At 34.8% G+C, this 21,577-nt stretch overlaps 1 protein-coding gene across 1 annotated transcript in view; it reads right to left on the reverse strand.

Moving 5' to 3' along the window:
- TENM2 (teneurin transmembrane protein 2) overlaps positions 1-21,577 on the reverse strand; it is a 1,222,720-nt gene that overhangs the window by 1,127,276 nt on the left and 73,867 nt on the right. Inside the window, exon 2 of the mRNA XM_029942895.1 lies at positions 1,417-1,530. The gene's annotated coding sequence lies outside the window, so the exon portion shown is untranslated. The remainder of the gene's footprint in view (positions 1-1,416; positions 1,531-21,577) is intronic.

Raw genomic sequence — 21,577 nt, forward strand, 5'->3', positions numbered from 1 at the left:
AAGAAAACATATGGGGACAGGAAAAAAAAAATGTGGAAAACTAGCTATGGTAGAAAGGTAGGTTTCAGACAAGTTGCCTGGACTTCAGTTTCTTCACCAACAAAATGGAGCCAAAACTGCAGATAACATTAATTTATCTCTGACTGTGTGTTCAAGTACCATGTTAAGTACCTAACTGCATCATCTACTTTACTTCTCACTAAAGCCTCATGAGATTTCCATCCAAGCATAATATTATCTGCTCTGTAAGTACTTTCTAAACTGACTGTTCCAGCCAGGCTGTCTGATTATTGCATTATGCACACCCCCTTCATGAAGGTACTCACATGATCAACCTTGCCCTTAAACCCATTCTCACTCACTTTGCCACCTAAGAACTTCCCTTTACTTTCTGACTCATTTTCACAGGAAAAAAGAAACAAAAAGCAAAAAACAAACACAAGCAAACAAAATCTTCTGCTAGAAATAAAAAAGGATAAAAAAACGAAGAAAGAAGAAGAAAAAATATTTACTACAGATAACTTTTCCTTTTATCCATCTTATCACTTATAAGTCTCTACCATACCTCCTCCCATATCTTATCCATGGCTACAATATCTGCTTATATATTCAAATTACTAATATTCTATAACGGAGGTTTTAGCTAAGTCAGATGATCCATCTCCAAATTAGAGTTGCAAAATGTATTTTTAATTATCCCCATAGAATTCTTTAAATTTCTCAACCCCCAAAGTGCACTGTCTTGGTAAGCTGTGTCCTGTAAACATATAAAAAGCAAGATTTGAAAAGCAAAAGACTAGAGAAAAATGTATGCAGAAAGCCTAAGAAAAAGCCTTAGGAAGCCCTCTGATATATGGTGCTGGATGCTATAGAAATATATTTAGAATACCAGTTCAGGAGCAATAAAAACAGAGCATTTTACTACGAACATCAGAAAGGCTTGCTGGTTTCCTTTTTGCTTGTTGTCTTACAGCATGCATAGATTAACATTAAACAGATCAAGGAGGCCAAGTTCTTTATTTCAATGCAATGCTATGTGGCCCAACTGACCACAGCCATCACCTTTTATTCCATGTGTACATAGCAAATATGAAAAGTGTAATGACCAAATTATTTGCAGAGGCCAGGGGATAAGGAGGGGCTATCAAAGGGGGTCACATCCAGGGAGAGAAGGCAGATGCATGACTGAAGAATTGTAGTCATTCAGTTGGGTTGGAAGAGAGACACAATAGCAGATTTCAGAGAAAGAAAATGACAGTACAAATTACTTTTGTCCATAAGGAAAAAAAGAAGCCAGTTTTCCTGCACAGAGCTGGAAAAGCCCTATTTTGTGCTCTGTATCAAAGCACTTTGGTCAACAATACAAACAACATGAGGCAGAGCAAAACACAAAATTGTAGCTATGATTCCACTCACCAAAAGGGCGGATCTTCAATGTGCAATTCAGCCGGCTTTACAGGAGTGCTCCACAGCAAAGCCAAGCGACGAAGCAAGCCCCAGTCTGCTTAGGCGATGAAAAGCTGGATGTAACTGTTTAAAAAAAAAAGGAAAGAAAGAAAGAAAAAAGAAAATAGATAAGATTCAAATGAGCACATAAAACAAAAAGAGAATAAAAATGCAAATAAATACTATATCTTTTCAAAATGTAGGAAAGGTGGAATTAGGAGCTAAATGAGCTAAATCGTACACCTTACCCTTTAGAATATTTTTCAATAGAGAAATGTAAAATATGGTTATAAAACCTATTAATTAAATCAGTCATTTTGACTATGGCACATCATTATCGTTAAGACAAAATTACCACAATACTATATCCATTTGTTATCCTTCAAATGTGATGCTGTTTATAACATAAACACTGAAATACATAGTATTGCAAATGGAGAATAGTTTAAGCACATCTTTCAAGCCATATACAGATTTGAAGCTTGCTCTTCACATTTATGAATGAATTATTTCATCTTCAAATATACAGTTTACTTATCCATACAATCTGACCATTGTCTTGCCAACTTTTAAATTCAAATACTTACTAATTAGTACCACAGTCAATAGAATGCAGGAGTAATATTACATAACAGGAAAGTCCCCTGACTCCAATACAACTTGCTTTGGGAAAATAACCTAAGCTTTCATCATCTAAAATGGGGATATAATAGCACCTATTTCATAGAAATGCTGTAATGATTAAACATAAAAATCCATCAAAAGCACTTAGTACAGTGCTTGGCACATAGTATCATTTTAATACACATCACCTGTCACTGTTGTCATTGTTACCATCACCCCAATGCTATACCTGGAATGTCATCAACAGAGATTTTGAGCTCAACTTCTAATGATGAACTCTTTTGAAAAACACAAGCCTCTCTTCCTCCCCCATAAAAGTCCACATAATTAAATGAATCCACACTAAGTCGTTTGCTTTTCATTATGTTCTCTTCTCCCCTGGCCAGTAGAACTGAGGCCATGAGTGAGGCAAAGAGTGATTTCTTAAGATCACAAAGTGATTGGTGTTAGTACAAAAAAAGAATGAGAGGTCCACAAAAAAAGAAATGACAACAATGGAAAACAAATAGCTTTAGTCACTTAGATTTGCTCAAGGCATTCTCATCTTGGACATTAAATGTGTCTTCCCACCTGTAAAACAAAGGAGCTTTTCCTAAACCAGCATTTCTAAGACAGGGTATAAAATCCTCTGGGAAGCTAGAGCCTCCATCCTACTGAGCCTAGCTCCAGCTCCCCTTTAAGGCCACAGCTGGATACCACACTCCTGGACCCCTTCCTTTTAAGGGCAAGCAATATTTTCAGACTGATGACTCTACTCCTGACCACTCTGAAAAGCCTCTCTGTCCTCCTGAAACACTCTTGGAATGGGGAATCAATATTAGGTGCTAGCATACTGATCTAGCAGACAGTAAGAGGGCTGGCTCGTCACAGTGCAATGGAGAGTATGAATTTAAATCACAGCAGACATGAGTTTGAACTGTGACTCTCTCACTAATCAACCTCATAACAGGTTCCTCAGACCCCCCTTCCTGAGCCTTAGTCTTCTTAACTCTAAAATAGGAGCATAGGAAATAATAAGGAAAGAAATCTTTCTGGCACACAGTAGGCATTCAACAAATGCTAATCACAATTTCTGCTTTTCTTATGCTATCTTCCTTATTTTGGTAGCTTGATACTCTGACTATAAAGGAATGATACAGAATTGTCTAACCAAGACTATATCTTTAAAAGACAAACTGACAAGACCAGACAGAATTGTAAGACCTTATGCAAACCTGGTGGGTTTTTTTTTTTTTCAAGTTTCCAATTTGGCAATCAGAGCCCAGCAGAGCAATATGGTTCTCTGATTTCTTCCTTACAAACTCTACAGCCTTTATTGTCTTTGCATCGTACAACTTTAGCACTTAATTATATTCTACCCTGTAATAATTAGGTGTCCTTATAATCAAGTCTGTTTACTCACTTGTGCAGTTCTGATCCTTTAATCTCTCCTGAATATTACTTTTTAATGCTATAAAAGCCACAATTTAACAATTTTATTACTAAATAAAATTGTAAAAATATTTTGAAGAAGATTAACCAATGGGTTGATTCTAAAAATTACTTTCATAATTAGAAATACTACAAAATAATACAAGCCTCAATAGTATGAACACAGGAAGCTTCCATGCCTTTCCACTGACTAGCTGTGCAGCCTTGGGCAAGTCACTGACCTTCATCTTTGGAACTATAGATGAACCTGCACTTGAGTCACATACTTGTCTCAACTAGATTGCATATTTAGTTAAGAGTTCTCTTTTTTGTTGCTGTTTTAATATAATTTATTGTCAGATTGGTTTCCGTACAATACCCAGTGCTCATCCCAACAAGTGCCCCCTCCTCAATGCCCATCACCCACTTTCCCCTCTCTATAATAGCAAGACTATAATAACACAGTTATACATTTTAGGCAAGAGAACTGGTACTTGCTTTGTTATTTTATATCATGTTAATTACAAATTTAAAAGCTTGCTGCTGGAACATAAAATAAAAACATGTATGGTCAGCAAACATAGTATATGTAGTACAGTGTAATCATGAACTTGCTAGGCTCTACAGTTAAACTGCTTGTGTTTAACATGTGACAAAAACTCCGAATGGCCATGCAGCCCAGGACAAGTTTTAATCTTGATTCCTTAGAATCTTAGGTAGAATAGGAATAATTACACTAACTCATAAGGTTATTATAAAGAATGCATATATAATTCACTTAATGAATGTTCCATAATAAATGTTTGCTATTATTATTAATCATTTTTATTTTCAAATAGAATTACATAAAAATACACTAATTCCTAACATAGGAAACTCACCCCCATTTTGTTATATGTATTATGGATATTTGTCAAATAGATAAATGGAAACGATTTTTGATCAGTGTATGTCACTCATCAAATATTCAGTAACAAACGATGCATGCTTTAAGGCATATATTTATTGCCAGGATTACTATTTATTAGGCTTTCAATCTATATTACAATATATCTGACATGTATTGACTGAACTTAAATATGTTGATAAAGTATAATAAAACTAACAAACCAAAACTTAGTTTTTTTCCTGAAACATATATTTCTGTTAGATTTTACACATGGGATTTTATAGAACTACAATGAAACCTGTATTTTCAAATATTTTTTGTAGTATCATTGTAAAAAACTTGTATAGTTAAATAAAAACAGAGTAAAATCATTTGAAAGTACACCATCCAGGGATAACTACTGCTTACATTTTGGTGGGCATTATTCTAGATCTTTCTCTATAAATAAATTCACCTGGAATAGACAAAACTATGCAGAAATAGGACAATGCCAGCCATCTGTTTTTATTCCAAGTCCTTTCCTATGCTAGAAATGCACCTTCTAGATTACTGAGGCAGTTAATCTGTGTCCCCTTTTGATTTAATCAAACCACTTTAACTTTTCATTTAATGTTCATCAAAAATTTTGGAATTTAAATATTTTACTTGAAAGTATTATAAAACAAGCTATTTAAATTAACTAAACGTTATGGACATCTGAGAAATAATTTAGGAATGTCTTACTTTCCATCTTTCAGATGGAGTTTTCTATCATTAAACATGCAAATCAGAAAAATTAAGCAAATACCAGTCTACCTATTTCATATAACAGGAAGTACCACAAAATGAAGTGATATAGACAAACCTATCAATGCCAGGCACTAGGAGTAAAAGTTGCAAGATGTTATTTTCATTCTACCAGTTTATAGGCTTAAAAGAAATATTAACAATCATCCCTTTAGATATAAAGAGAGAGATGGTACAGTGTGAGAAATGGGAGATTAGTAAATGCAAATTAATTGACTTCTTTCTAATGAATAAAAATGAAGATTTCAGAGACTTAAAAACATGAGCATGTGAGCTTCATTCCACAAAGCAGGAAATGAAATGATGAGACAGAATGCATGACTTACAGCATACTCAAGCCACTTTGATTTTTCTACTGTTCATGTAACTGTTTAGGAACTGTAGCCTTATTTAAATAAAAAAGAAATATTCTGAGGCCAAATAAAAGCTCTCTCTATTCCTTAATTAGAAAATTTTATAATTAGGCATTTAGACCAGTAATAAGACAATTTTAAAAGATTGAAAATTATCATTTGATATGGGTGTACTAAAATCAGTTAGCTAGTATCATTTACTTACTTATTTGATCAATATGTAATTGAGTGGTTCCCAACTATCAGAAACTACTTCAACCCCCAGGTTTATAGCGTCCAATAGAGGAGCCACCAGCTATGGGGTCATTGGCTATTGAGCACTTAAAATGTGGATGGTCTGCACTGACATTGTGTAAATGTAAAACACATATGTGATTTCACAGATCTAATATAAACAAGTAAACTATCTCAGTAATATTTGTATCTTGGGTACACATGGAAAAATACTATTTGATATACTGAGTTTAATTAAATGCATTAAGAAAATTAAGTTCACCAGCTTCTTTTGACTACTTTTAATTTGCCTACTTGCAAATTTCAAATAACACACGTGGTTTGCATTATACTTCTGTTGGCCCTTGTCTGGATGATAATAATGGTTAATAAGGAAAAGAAGTCTTTGTATTCATGTTTGTATGCTTATAGTTGAGAGCTAATTCTGCTCTAGGAGCCATGTCAGATGCTGAGGAAGGTATGTTAAAGTATAAGGTGCACGCCAACTCCTGAAATTTTGCCATCTAGTAACATGCATCAGAAAGAAATGAAAGTTACATAATCGCAAAGCTATTAAATCCACTAACCTAAAATATAACACTGCTTTATGCAGAGAAATCTTTCTCATAAAGTTATGGTTGTTCAGTACATCTCACTTCTTTTATCACGAGGGGAGCATGAGGCCGACCTGCTGTTCCGAACTACTGCTGGGGTTGTGGATGTGTTCCTCGGGCTTTGGGAGAGGAGCGAGAAGCTCATATTTTATTTGCTTTTAATGGCAAATTTGTACAGTGGATCAAGAGAATGGCTTCATCATAAATGCTATTTGAAATTCTCTGATATCCCCAAGCTAGCTAAGTTGGATCTTAGGAGGGAGCCAAGAGAAAACATTTCAAATCACCCGGAGGTCCCCAAAGCCTCCCTAAGGATCTGAAGGCCCACTGTGGTTGTGACAAATAGATTACAGAACTGTCAAGTATATGTTAGGGATTAATTAGCAGAGTATTATCTTTGGTGGCTCTGACCAACATCACAAAGAAATTATCAGAAGCCATATAGTAACAACAAGGTGTGCTTAGAATAAATTTAAAATAAGTTATCTCTATTTTTACAGTATGTTTTATTTCCTCCAAAGCCATTTCAGGCCAAAGAAATCTTCTTTTCTCGCTATATGGAATCTTTGAATTTTCACTCTCTAGGATCACATTTCAATTAATTTAAAACATTTTATCTCTCATGCAGAGATTCCCACAATAATCTGTCAAATTCAGGCATAATTTTGCTCAAAATAAATGGTTTCTATCATAAAGATGCACTACACCAATCAAAACACAACCATATTTTCAACATTCAAATGCAGGATCTATGGTCCAAAGCTTATGTTTGAAGTTTCAATAAAAGGAAAAAAAAATTACGGAAGTTTAAAAAGATACTCCATATAATACCAATTCATTAAGCAATTTTGAAGGGGTCAAATCTTATTTTGCTTAAGGGTTATCTGATACAGAAATTACTGGGGTTTTATAAAATATGCACTCTGTCCCTGCTCATTTTCTGAATGAATAAATATGAGGCCAATTTTATACAGAATCACTTCAACTTGAACTAATAATTGTGTATTATACCCTAGCATGTTTCAGAGGGAGACATAAAAAGGAACACAAAAGAAAACATTAAACCGGTCACTAATTATAATTAATTCATAGTCAGTTGAGGTTTATTTGCTTTGGCTAAGGTATATAATAGTACTCATATGGAAGCCCAGAGTACAAGCGAAAGAGTACCTGATCATACAAGGACTGCTCTTATAGCTTTAGGATACAATAGACTGTTTTTCAGGATAAACTGGTGTGAGCAGAAACTTGTATTTGTCAATAGAAACTGTGAATCTCTTGCTAACTATTTCCTTTACTTTGAGGAATGTACATGGGTCCTTTTGAGAAATACTTAAATCATTTAGGAAAAACAAAAACTTGCCCCAAGACATTGCTTGAGATTTGATTTACACTGAAACATTCTGGGACATTGTATTTGCACACATAAGGAGATTTGTGAAATTATCATCATCTCTTTTTAATTATGGAGAGAGGGAGAACTAACCCATGGAATGAGAATGCTTTTGAAATCATAAATAAGAGTCTGACCTTTGGGCATGGTAGCCATCTCTTAACTGACGCTCCAACCTACTCAGTTGTGTGATACAGTAATCATCATATCTGACCTCTGTCCATGAGTAAACTGTTTAGCTCTTCATATCACCTATCACCCACAATACCCTCCAATGGCTACTTGGTTATTCATTATACTCACTCCCTGCTATGGGAACAGTTGAACCTCTTCCTGCTCACTCATGGTCCTACATCCTCACCACTCAGGGAGGGTTACTCAAGGGAGCACATAAACAAGTGATCAAGTGAGCCCACCACCTAAAACTTTATATCAACAGTTATCATTGGTGAGAGCAAGGTCTGAGAAATGCTGAATAACCATAGAATACAAATAGCCATAGCATTCCACCAAAAACTATAGAACTACAAAAGAAACCAAAGGAAAAATCTTGGGGCATTCAGTTTATAAGGGATTTTGTTGCCAAGTACATGGACAATGACCAGTGCTGGTCTATGATAAATCTTTTCAGTAAAGACAAGTAGGATTTTTTTTTGCAGAAAAGAAAAAAAAAAAAAAAACAGAATCAATACAGAGAGCCATCCCACTGGCATACAAAAACTTTTGAAGCACCTTTAAATCTGCTTTATCAGCACTCAGAAATTATCAGTTTACTAAAACTCATAACTGATTCATATATTTCCATCAGGAATAACTGCCAGTGAGCTTCTGTTTCCCATCACATTATCAGCCATCACTATCTTTTACATGGGGTTGGTTGAAAACAAGAAAATTGCATTTCTTTAAAAAATAGTTCCTATCTCTCCCTTCCATTAACTGTACTTATACAGAGGTGTGTACATATGCACACTCATGCAAACACACATCCATATACATCAACTCAATACAGGAATTAAAATCGGAAGAGATTTATTCTATATTCAGTACTTCAAAATCAGAAATTAGAAAAGGAGGTAGAGAAACAAGGAAATAACGTGTTTGCAATATTTTGAAAATTAAAGATTCCATATACCAAATGTCATACAGAAATAATTATACTTTTGGATTTCCTAAAAGTACAGTCATTAAACAGATGAAGCTGTTAGAATATTAAAATAAAAGGTTGTGTTCTAAATTTCTAAATGCAAGTAATGCTTGTTTTAATCATAGTGTGTCAGATCTAACGGCATCAATAAAAATTAAGGATGCACATTCACAATCAAGTTCAGAGGTAAAATACTCATTGTAAAGGTGGTAGTAGAAACAATGCCACTTTTGCAAAAGAAGAAACAAAAACAAACTGTTTATTTATCGTGTTAGTATCACCACCCTGAACTGTGCCCTTTAAAATATAATTTTTCCATTAAGTGTAAATATAAATACCCTCCAAACAAGAAATCAGCATGATTACTATATTAAAAAACATAGATTTCCCCCCAAATCTTTATATTGAATAGCAAACAAATGTTTTATCCCTTGGCATTACCCTCCCCCTAATTAATTAAAGATTGGCACAGTCTAAGAACTAAATTTATTTTCAATTAAAATAAGAAGTCCGTATGTCATGATAATAATTTTTGTTACTATTTCTAATGTGCAAAACAAAGGTTTGCTGTTAGCATTGAACATAATAATCGAAAAAATCCTTTAATTTTCAATAACTGTAAGGATACTTGAAGAGCCGCTCTCTTGAGGTAGCAAGGTACTACCTCAATGGTTAATCCTATTAAGAACTGAGCCATGCACCACGACTAAACTAAATCCTCTGGGGAATTTGAGGCATCAAAGGCTTACTGCACACTTAGAAGGCAAGGACTTTTGTAAAGGGCTCTATTATATGAGGAACAAAAGAATACCACTTGTGTACTTAAATATCATCTGCTTTTCCTTCCAAAATACTCCATTTTTAAGTAAAGATATGTGATTTAAATGTATTTAGAGTTTAGCTTTTGGCACTGCTCTCGTTTCTGAGTAGAAGTGCCATCTGCGGGCCCCATGGCTCACGCATAATGATATGCTTACAAGCTGCTTCCCTTTTCTGCACAATGTACCCTTTTCACTTTAACATACATTTTCCATAAATTTTTGAATAACAAATTGGGCTGTGGAAGTTTGTTGAAACGGGACAAGGGAAATGCCTGTAGGCTAGAAAGCGACGATTTTACTCAAGAAATTGGTGCTATGGAAAATATCTACTCCACTCATCCCCACCCCGAAACACCTATCTTGAGCTGTGATCCTCTAAACTTGCAAATTAAAAACTTCTCCCCTCAATATATTAGGTCTGTACATTAACTTGGGCAAAGAGCCCACATGCCTGCCATCCATTACACCTGCTGGGTGACAAACAGATGAGAGTCATCACGCAGATTCCCGATGTTTGATCTCCTGATATCGCCAGATGTCCCCCATTTACATCAGACATAACCACAGTCAGTAATGCAAGTAGCCGGCTGGCATTTAATAGGGGAAAAAGTGGAATTCTAATCTAAAATCCTAACTATCCAAATCTTTCAGCATGTGAACATATACACTATTAAATATCCGTCAATGTGTCTAACTTTCTGGCTATTAAAAGAAATGATTTCATTGTAGGCAGGTGAGCTGGTATGGGTCTTGCCCCATTTGGCTTCTGCATTTTTAATTTAAACAACAAAATTTACCTTCACGTTATCTGCTAAATTTTTAAATACAGTAAGAATAATCTTGCTTGTTGGCTACAATTCAGATACATCACTCACTAAAAGGCAAATTAGTAAATTAGGGTAAACAGACAACAAAAGTCAAGAAAGCCATGGAAAGAGTAAATCTTCATTTCTTCCTTCCCTCCCTTCTTAGTCTAATAGTACTAGTGAAAGAAACCACTTACTGCTAAGATTTAACTGGAGAATTCAAAACAAAAAGATCATAGGCACAGGTATCACGCCACATCTTCCAAATGAATCTCCAAGGGTGAGACCCAGGAGTTTTAATTTTTAGTGTTCATTTATTTTTAAGAGAGAGAGAGAGAGAGAGAGAGAGAGAGAGAAACAGAACAGGAATGGGGGATGGGCAGGGAGAGAGGGAGACAGAATCTGAAGCAGGCTCCAGACTCTGAGCTGTCAGCACAGAGCCCGATGTGGGGTTTGAACTCACAAACTGTGAGATCATGACCTGCCTGAGTTGAAGTCAAAAGCTTAACCAACTGAGCCACCCAGATGCCCCAATAACCAGGAATTTTAAAACATCCTTGTTAATTCTCTCAAGATCAATTCTAGACCTTGACCATGGTAAATCCTGGCAGTATATTCAGGAACTAGTCATGAGAACATGACTTAACAGCTTGACTTTTTGAGACTTTCCATTCTTTGTTTTACACACAAAATATTTATAGTGTCTATCCTGTGCCTGGAACTGGGCATTTGGTACATACAGAATCTGCAAGACACAGGGTTTTATCTCAGCAGAGCCAATAATACATGGCTCTGGGTATAGACAGCAGGCTCCCTAATATGAGGGAACAGGTATTCTTATATATGAACTAAAAGGAATGAAAGAACCCAGAGACACTTTCCAGAATGTTACAAACTGTCCACCAATTGGATGCTTGAGGCAGTTCTGCGGAGGAAGAAACCACTAGACCTCCTACAAAAGGTATCAGCATCTGGGGCATCTGGGTGGCTCAGTTGGTTGAGCCTCCAACTTCAGCTCAGGTCATGATCTCACATTCCTGGGTTTGAGCCCTGCATCAGGCTCTGTGCTGACAGCTCAGATACTGGAGCCTGCTTTGGATTCTGTGTCTCCGTCTCTCTCTCTGTCCCTTCCCCTCTCACGCTCTGTCTCTCTCTGTCTCAAAACTAAATAAAACATTTAAAAAACTTAAAAAAAGATATCAGCATCTATGTCCAAGAGGGGCTCTGACTCTTAGGGGAAGAGGTTGAATTTAAGCATTAAGGAGAAAGCTAAGGATATTGTAACTTTTTTTTTCTCTTCTCCTTTCTTCTAGTTTCCTCTTCCTCTGCAATGAAAATATTCTGTTCAGCAAGGATGTCATTGAATAGTTGTCCTGGACCCCCCGCACTCTCTCTTTTTCTCTATTCCATCTTCCCCACCTCATTTATTGCTTTGTGAAATTATTGTGTTCATGTGTTTATCCGTCTCTTACCTATCTCCCTACATTCAGAGCAGAGGCCTTGTCTCTCATTCACCTGTCCCCAGGACCTAGAACATACCTGGTATGAAGTGGGTATCCAAATATGTGTCAAATGAAAGAATTAACGAATAAGATATAGTTATACTTTAAATTTCTTTATCCCTTCTATCACCAGACATGGAGTTTTTTCAAGGTATATTCTTGGATTCATAGAATTGGTGATTTTTCTCATTTGACATCTAACCTGATTCTCTTCTAAGATTAATTGAGCCTATCTGCCATCCAGCTTCATTCATTGAGAATGTTTACATTTGGACTCAGTTCAGCAGCAACCCATTTTTATGTGAGCGCAAGACATCTTCAGTCCATCTCTCCTATAATTTATAAAATATACCATTGCCCCCTAGCAGTGACAGAATTCCAAACCTTATTCAAATCTTACACTACATACTAAAGAAACACAACTAAAAAAAAAAAAATCCCTCAAAGGAAAATTACCTGAAGAATTTCTGTTTCAAGGTCAAGGCGATAGAGGATAAACACAGGCCATCAATTCAGAATAAGAGGAATTAAACATTGAAATCATTGATTTAAGGCTTTTGATAACAATGACAAAATATTAAATCGGGCTTAAAATTACTAAGTGCTATCAGGCCACTTTTACTTTAGTTTTTTCTTGAGCTGCTCAGCACATCCCTGCAATTTCACGGCACCTACTAATAGAAAGTGAGCTCAGATTCTATTGACAGTTTCATGACAAGTCATACTTCACCTTCCATTGTCCAGTCTTCTTAGCTGTTCATTATCTTGACTGCTGTGCCTACGAGATAATGATAGACTCTGCTTCTACCCCTGACTGGAACACAGTTTTGCTCCAGGGTTCCTTTTAATTGAAACACACTGTCGGTATTACGGTTTTTGGTGCAAAAGTAAACACATTTAACACAAGAATTCAGTTTGTATTTGCTTCACCAATAGAAAGTGTGTAAAAAGTCACCTGCCTCTAGAAAAGTGAATGATTCTTTGGAGACATTAATATTTTTACTCTCTTCTTTTGCTTTCATTACCATTTGTCACTCCTGGGAATGTGATAATCAATTATCCCTGTGAGAAAAAATATTATGATCATCCTTACCATTTCTTTGAGTGTCCCACACCCATCCAGGAAGTATTGAGTAATGTTTCATCAACCCTTAAGCATAAAATTGACTGAAAATGCTTTACCTCAAAAAAAAGGGGGTATAATAAATTGTGCCTGTTAAATTATCTGTCCATTGTAAATCCCATTAGGTAGCCGCCAATTGACTAGAACAGAACGGCCCAACTTCAGGAGTAGTAGCAGCTAAGCATAGCCAAGATGCCGCAGTTGCTAGCAGACATTCTCAGAATTTAAACTCTTTCAAGAAAACAAATGAATTCTTTCTACCAACAGATACATCTCCAACAAGAACCACATGTATAAAGAGGATTAGGGTTTATCTTCTCACCACCTGGCAACACAAAAAGAAAAAGAAGGATGACACGCTAACCATATAAGAACCATGCCACATTAAACACTGTGTAGGTCTTCATTTTATCCCACTCAATTGCTACAATCATACCTATGACGTTAGAACTCTCACCATTCCTACATCAAATATGAGAACATCTAGGCACAGAATTATTAAACATCTTGTCCCAGGACATACAATAGAGGTAGACCTTGAGTGTGGCTCTAATACCAAGCCCCAGGTTCTTAGTCACCACTGTTCTATAATGCCTATTCTCTCTGAGTCCTTTGTAGTTAAAATATAAGAGCACTCTAACAAAGTCATCTAATTACTGCTACGTATTCTTATATTCAAAAATACTTGGATTTAAATTTTGAAAATATAAAATGGATTCACAAACTGCTCAAAATTCAGGTTGACCTGAGATATATTTGTTAGTATTTCTTCCATTTATACATTGTTAAGTTATTTGCTTTTTCTAACCTCTGTAGCCAACACACTTTTCTTTTTTTCTTTTTTTCTTTCTTTCTTTACATATTTGGGAAGAAAGAAAGAGCATTTACTCTCTCTCCCAGGAGATTAACACAAGTGTGTCTGGGTGACAGGGAAGAGGTCTGGGCATGTAAGAGAACATGGAAAGGGACTAATAATTTACCACTCTTAGAAGTTAAATGGTTCTTGGGGCACCTGGGTGGGGCAGTTGGTTAAGCATCTGACTCTTGGTTTTGGCTCAGGTTATGATCTCACCGTTTGTGAGTCTGAGCCTGCATCTGGCTCTGCACTGGCAGCACAAAGCCTGGTTGGGATTCCTTCTCTCTCCCTTTCTCTCTGCCCATCCCCTGCTTGAGCTCTTTCTCTCTCTCTTTCTCTCTCAAAATAAAGAAAGAAAGAAATAAACATTAAATTTTTTGTTTTAAAAAGAAGTAAAATGGTTCAAATATATTAAAATGCAAATGAATCTGCTGGAAATATTTTAAAATTCTAGATCACTAGGCTCTCCTTAAGAGATTCTGATTCAATAACTGTGAGTTAGATCCAGGGGTACCTGGGTGGCTCAATCAGTTAAGTGTCTGACGTCCGCTCGGGTTATGATCCTTGCAGTTTGTGAGTTTGAGCCCCATGTTGGGCTCTGTGCTGACAATTGGAGCCTGGAGCCTGATTCAGATCTGGTGTCTCTCTCTCTCTCTGTTCCTCCCCTGCTTACACACTCTCACTCTCAAAAATAAAATAAACACTAAAGAAAAAAAAAACTGTGAGGTAGCTCCAGAAGCCAAAGTATTAACAAGCAACAACAGGTGATTCTATTAAACATTTCATACCTATGGTGTCAAATATGGTAGCCGATAAGCTTTTAAAATGCAGATAGCCAAAAATGATGGGTACTGAATGTAAACCAATACATACTAAATTTCAGAGACTCATTGTGAAAACTAAGATATAAAATACCTTATTAATAATTTTATATTGATTACATGTTAAATTATAATGTTTTAGGTATATTAAGTTTAATGCAACATATTACTAAAATTGATCTCATGTATTTATTTTTATCCTTTTTTAAAGTGTGCATAATATACAATTTTGAATTATATATGTAACCCATATTGGTATTTCTTTTGGACATTATATTTCTATGTGGACATATTTTTCTTTCGGGCAACATTGGTTGACACACTCATTCCCAGGAAAAGGTCATGAGAGAATTCTAAGTCAAAACAAGAACCAATGTGCATATGACAAAAATTTTAGTATGTAAGATTTCTTTGAATACTTCTAGAAATCTGACAAAGATAATATGCATCATTCATAATGTTCTATATCAAATGTATTTTCTTTTTGAAAAAAACAATGACAAAAAACACAAAGCATTAACTATCTTCAACATCCAATGATTCTCAAATCCCATGTGCATCTGGTGTTTGCTTTCAGCTATGAACTTCCTTAGAGCATGATATAATTATGTGTGTGTATTTGTATATATGGACAGTATTTATATAGCCCACCAGAAGGCATGACCTTTCATTTTTGGCCACATTTGGCAAGAGAATTGTTAAATATAATCCAGTATTATTGTAACTGGCAATCACCGTATAAGGAGATATTTATACAAGGTACATGGCAACATAAGCACCCTTGTCAATATTCTCTCTATTGACCAACATATTACTACTCTAAAGAGCTGACATGAAGTTTATGAAATCAACATCTGATGGATTACTATCTACATTCCTAAATTATCCATTCTTATTCTACTAAAGTGAGGTCCATATATTTCATAGTATTTTATATGTTTTATATGTTTTAATGATAATAAGCAATTCTAGTCTTGACTTCCCTGACTGATACGCCATGCACTTATATTCTAATGATAGGTTATAGCAGAGGTCCCCAAAAATTCTTAGTTCATAGTACCCTTAGTGTCTTGATAATACTTCCATGGTGTCCTTTGGGCAAGAGAATTACATAATAGTTTCACTTATTCATTAGTTAAGCCCAAACAGCTTAGTAGTAAGAGTTTAAGCAGATGTTACTGGCTTTCCTTTAAATATTTAAAATATCTCATAAGTCCCAAATGAATTTGCTGAAGTTCACACAGTTACCTTAGCCTAGTTTGAAAACTATAGGACTAATATAGTTTTAAATGATCTAGAAAGTAAAAGGCAAAATTTTGTACCTCCTAAGGGGAAAAACACACCTAATACCAATTGCTATTTAGAGCTTTGCTTCTTTTAACACATTTTAAGTGCTAGAAAGAGAGAGAGAGCACCATCAAAGGAGGGGCAGAGAAAGAGGAAGAGAGAGAATCCAAGCAGGTTCTGTACTGTCAGTGCAGAGCCAGATGTGGGATTTCATCTTATAACTGTGAAATCATGACCCAAGCTGAAATTGAGAGTTGGACTGAGCCATACAAGGGCTCCATAACACTTTTAATTACTAAAGTTTATAGAAATAATTATGTACTGTACCACTGGATAAGTGACATTTAGTATAGGCATATATCAATCAATTGGTCAGTCAATAGGTATTTATAGAATACCTATCACATATCCAAGTCTTTACTCTCAAATAGCTTATATTCTATAATTCATCTATAGCTATATCTCAAGGTCATGGTTCTCCATATCTTTTAGAAACTGTCCATATGACTCAAACAGAGGTCTCAAATGACTGGTATCATCTAAATTCTCCCACTTATTATATTTATTGTGATTATTATTCATTAACCTGTGACTAAAATTTGTAATAGCTAGGAAGTTTTATGAAATTCTAAAACTATAATACTTTCAACAAAATGTTTCTCTGATTTTAAGAGCAAAGATAGAGGTCCTGACTCAAACAGTAATAGCCTCAACAAAAATTAAAAATTGACTTTCAACTTCCAGTTTTCTTTCTGGTATGTAAGTTCTTTAAAAAAAAAAATCACTCTCCTAAAATGAACAAATCAGGAGACTATAGAGGCTGGCGAGGATGTGGAGAAACAGGCACCCTCCTACAGTGTTGGTGGGAATGTAAACTGGTGCAGCCGCTCTGGAAAACAGTGTGGAGACTCCTCAAAAAAGTAACAATAGAACTCTCTTATGACCCAGCAATAGCACTGCTAGGGATCTACCCAAGGGATACAGAAGTGCTGATGCATTAGGGCCATGTACTCCAATGTTCATAGCAGCACACTTCCTACAATAGCCAAATCATGGAAAGAACCTAAATGTCCATCACCTGATGAATGGATCAAGAAGACATGGTTTATCTATACAATGGAGTACTACATGGCAATGAGAAAAAATGAAATCTGGCCATTTGTGGCAATGTGGATGGACCTTGAGGGAGTCAGGTTAAGTGAAATAAGTCAGGCAGAGAAGGACAGATACCATATGTTTTCACTCATAGGTTTAACAGGAGAAACCTAACAGGGGACCATGGGAAGGGGAAAGGCCGGGGAAGAGTTAGGGAGAGGGAGTTAGGCAAATCATGAGAGACTCTTGAATACTGAATACTGAATACTGGAAACAAACTGAGGGCTGAAGAGGGAGGGGGAAAGGGGGGTGATGGTCATGGATAGGGTCACTTGTGGAGAAGAGCACTGGGTGTTATATGGAAACTAACTTGGTAATAAACTATTTTAAAAAATAAATAAAAATAACCACTCTGTTCTGACATCAAGTAAAAATAAGAACAAACTGAAAAATTACATCTCTTCTTAGATATATTAGAGAACTGAAGTCAAAGATCAAGTCATTGTCCTCAAAAATTGGAAAAACAGACAATCACAACTTACCAGAGTAGAAACCCACAATCAGAAATTTCCATGGGAACCAGGGCCAGGATTAGAAGATCTGACTGCAATCAACAAATTCATGGAGGCTCAGTGTGGACAAGTCTCAGAGTTGAAAATTCCAGGGGCACTCAATCATAAAGAGCACCTTTGGGAGTTTTATCTTTAGGAATTCTATCTGTTCCCACAGTGAATATAGGAGAAAAATGTCTTTGGCTTCTAGCAAGGGAGAATAAAAGGAATCATTTTGAAATATTACAGGGCATTCTGTATTTCTTAATAAGGCCTGACCTCAAGAGAAAGTATTTTACCAGAGCTTAACCTGGCAGGGGTTTATCAGAGCCTAACTTATCTGTGGGAAGGGAAACAAACCAATTCTAGTTTCCTCTAGCCTTCCATGTAGGGGAATAAAAATACCCAACTCCAGCCCTCACAGGCTTCCATGTGAAAGAAATGAAATACATACCTCCAGCCTCCTCTAGCCATCCTGTTCCTCCTCACATGGGAAACATGAGAAGCACTGGTGAAGTTCACAGCCTGATTACTGAGGCCTAATCAAAGGACCATAGAATGCACACTCACTCTTTCCTCAAACCTTATTACTGTACTATTAAAGATCTATTTACCATAATCTCTTTTATCTAGTATATCATGTCTGACTTTTGAAAACAAAAAATTACAAGGCATGCTAAAACGTAAGAAGAGATTCAAGAGATCAAATAGACATTGAAACCAGAGTTATATATGGCAATAATGTTAAAATTATTAAACCATAACTTTTTAAGACTATATTTACATGCTGCAAGTTTTCATGGAAAACATAGACAGTATGCAAAAATACATGAATCATGTATGCAAAACGGTGGATATTCTAAAAGAATTAAAAAGAAATGTTAGAAACAAAAAACACTAACATAAATGAAGAACACGATTGACTAGCTCAGTAGCACACTGGACACAACTGAAAAAAGAATTTCTAAACTTGAGGATATGACAATTGAAATTTGAAGATTAAAAAGCACAGAGATTAAAGACTAGAAAAAATAATCAAGAAAGAACAGAATATCTAAGAACTGTGGGACAATTAAAAAGGCATAACGTACGTGTAATGGAAATGTCAGAAAAAAGAGAAAAGAACAGAAGCAATACTTTAAGCAACAATAGTTAAGAATTTCTCCAAATTAATGTCACACACCAAACCACAGATTTGAGAAACTTTGAGAAAACCAAACAGAATAAATGTCCAAAAACTGCACTTAGACATATAATGTTCAAACTTCAGAAAATCAAAGATAAAGAAAAAATGTTGAAAGAGGATAGAGGAAAGAAACACTCTACCCATCTAGAAGGAGTAAAGATTTCATCCAACATCCCCACAGAAACCATTAAAGCATGAACTGGAGTGAAATACTTGATGTTTGAGAAGAAACAGAAAACAGTATAGAATTTCATACTCAGCAAAATTATCCTTCAAATATGAGGAAGAAATAGATTTTGTAAAACAAAAAGTGAGAGAATTTGTCACCAGTAGATCTGCTTTGTAAGAAAAGTTAAAAGAGAGAAACAAATGTTTCAGAGAGAAACAAAAGAACATAGATGAGACACTTTGATCTACATAAGAATAAAAGAATTACAGAATGAATAAATGAAAATAAAGTAAAAATGTTATTGTCCTTATTCTAAATTTATCTAATAAAAGTTTGTTCAAAATAATAATACCAAAAATGTACTTGATTATGTATACTTTTAGTATTTTTATGTATTTACTTTTATGTACTTTTTAAAATATACTTTTATATATTATTTTATGTACATATTTTGTTTCTTATGTAACTTATGTAATAGTAAATGAATGACAATGATGCTATAAGGAAACAAATGAAGGATATACTTTTGAGGTCTTACAATACACATAAAAGGACATAGTGTTAATTGAAAGTGGACTTGGATTTTGTAAATGTATACTGCAAACACTAGAGCAACCACTAAAAATATGTAAAAAGGAAGTCACAATTAATATGATAAGAAAGGAGATAAAATGAAACCATACAAATATTCAATTAAAACCACAAAATGCAGAAAAATGTGGAGGACAAAAATAGAAATAAAGAACAATAGCAACAAATAGAAAATAACAAACAAAATATGCTAATCTGACTATATTAATCATTACATTAAAAGTAACTGGTCTAAATATTCAAATTAAAGACATAAATGGCCAAAGTGAATCAAAAATAAAAGCCAACTATATGGCCTTCAAAATATGCATATTAAAAGTAAATATGTGGAAAGATACAGCATGTTAACATGCTAATCACAACAAAGTATCAGTGGTAATCTTAATTTCAGAGAGAGGAAGAGAAGAAACCTCAGAGCAAGGAAGTTGGCAGAGCTGAAGAGGGGTATTACATACTAATAGATAAAATAATCTAATGAAGGGATCAACATGTGTAGTGTAGAGCAACAGAGCATCAAAATACATGATAAAAAGTGGTTAGAGCTGCAAGGAGAAATAGATTGATCCACTAGTATAGTTGGAGGCTTAACATCCTTCAGAAATGGACAGATTTAGCAGGCAAAAAATCAGCAAGGATGTAGTTAAACTCAACAGCACTATCAATCAACTATATATAATGGATATCTATAGACTACTTCATTTAACAGGAACAAATCCCACATTGCTTTCAAGCTCATATGGAATATTCACAAAGACCACAAAGGTCACAGGCTAACACATTTAAAAGAAGAGAAAACATACAAAGTCTTCTCACCTACCAAAATAGTATTAAACTTGAAATCAGTAACAGAAAGAAACCTGGAAAATCCTAATATACATGTATATTAAGTAAGATACTTCTAAATAACACCTGGGTCAAAGAAAAATCTTAAGAGAAACTGAAAAGTATGATTAACCCTCTGACAACACACAAGTTAGGGGCACTGACTCCTCCCTAGTTGAAAATAGGCATATAACTTTTGATACCTTGAAAACTTAACTATTAATAGTCAAATGTTGACTGGAAGCCTAACATAACATAACATAACATAACATAACTTAATATAATGTAACATAACATAACATAACATAACATAACTTAATATAATGTAACATAATAACATAACATAACCCGTTAACACATACTTTCTATATTACACCTATTATATATTGTATTCTTACAATAAAGTAAGCTAGAGAAAATAAAGTGTTATTAAGAAAATAATAAGAAAAAACCAATTTGTAATATTTTACTGTATTTGTCCAAAAAAACCATAATCCACATATAAGTGGACCTTTGTAGTTCAAACCTGTGTTGTTCCAGGTTTTGAATTAAATGAAAATGAAACTTATCAAAATTTCAAAGTGCAATAAACACAGTGTTTAAACTAAAATTTATAGCACTGAAAGTATGTATTAGAAAAGAAGAACGATATAAAATCAATAATCTAAGCAACCTTAGGAAACTATAAAAAGAAAAGCAAATAAAATTCTAAGTAAGCAGAAATAAATAAATTAGCTCTCAAATAAATATTGAAAATAGGAAATTACTAGAGAAAATCAAATAACCAAAAGCTTATTTTTTTGAAAAAATCAGTAATGACAGTAAGCCTCTAGCCAAGCTAACTAAGAAAATAAGAGAGAAGACCCAAATTACTAATATTAGAAAAGAGGCTATCACTACATATCCTATGGACATTAAAAGGACAATAAAACAATAATATAAATAACAATATGCTCCCAAGTGAAATGAACCAATCTCTTGACAGGCACAATCTGCCAAAATTCAGACACACATGAAAAATACACAGTCTGAATAGATCTATATCTCTTAAAGAAACTGAATCTGTAATTAACAG

Source organism: Suricata suricatta, chromosome 6 (genome assembly GCF_006229205.1).
Source record: "Suricata suricatta isolate VVHF042 chromosome 6, meerkat_22Aug2017_6uvM2_HiC, whole genome shotgun sequence".
Taxonomy (NCBI): domain Eukaryota; kingdom Metazoa; phylum Chordata; class Mammalia; order Carnivora; family Herpestidae; genus Suricata; species Suricata suricatta.